The sequence below is a fragment of the Trypanosoma equiperdum genome (genome assembly GCF_001457755.1).
Source record: "Trypanosoma equiperdum strain OVI genome assembly, contig: ctg_1107, whole genome shotgun sequence".
NCBI classification, from domain to species: domain Eukaryota; phylum Euglenozoa; class Kinetoplastea; order Trypanosomatida; family Trypanosomatidae; genus Trypanosoma; species Trypanosoma equiperdum.
The window spans coordinates 40623-41659 of record NW_027123069.1 but is presented as its reverse complement, the minus strand read 5'-3'; positions in this window follow the sequence as shown (position 1 = coordinate 41659).

Below are 1037 nucleotides of genomic sequence, written 5' to 3'. Positions count from 1 at the left end.
AAAAAAAAAAAGTAAATAAATAAATAAATGGAAAGTTGATAGGTAAGTAGGGGCAAAGAAGGCAGAATTAATTTTGAGGCTAAGAAACTACCCGTAAAAAGACGGCACAACATAATGTCCCCCAAAAAAAAAAATGCATTGGCAAATCTGAGAAATGGGGCAACTAAAAAGGGATAAAAGGGAGGATGGATGGAGAAAAAAAAAATTCATTAGGTGGGAGAGAGGGAAATAAATAAACCGCAACGCATTCAGCGCGTTTCTTTTGCGGCTCCTCAGGTCAAATGATATACCCGATATCGGGAATAAGGGGGGGAAATCATTTATTTATTCATTCATTTGTCGAGGGGGGGTTAGGGAAGAGGGGTTTCACATGCAAATATATACATTAATTAAATTAATTAAATATATATTCATTTATATATACTTGCACTTCCTCTTCAGTAAAGGAAAAACAAAAATAAAAAAAATAACAATCAAAGGCACTTGCTCCAACTGTGAAAAAAAAAACACAAAAAAACAAAGAAAAAAGAAAAGAAAGACAAGGGAAATGGCAGGTGTAAAAAACACAAGTGACGAGAAAATACGGAAGTAGAGAAAGAGAAGGGAAGGTTAAAGATAGTCACAACACGAGCGTTTACGCCACAACACACCCGCTGTCAAATACATAAAACAAAACAAAACACAGCGACAAAAAAGAAAACTAAATCATTCCAAAGGTAGGTAATTAATTTTAAAGTAAAATAATAATAATTATTATTATTATTAACTACAAATAAATTAAAATAATTAGCGGATCAATGGCAACATCAACACAAAAAGAAAAATAATTAAAACTAATTTACCCTCATCCTCACCCTTCATACTCTCAGTTTCGCATGTGAATGGAGACGGTACTGAAATTTTGCTTTGCAGTGTCCAGCCGTCACATCCCTCACACATTTCCAATATCAAATTTTACATTCCCCTTTCCTGTTTTGTTTTGTTTTGTTTTATCTTCCATAACCCTCGTAGTTGTCATGCAAATGAACACAAATAAT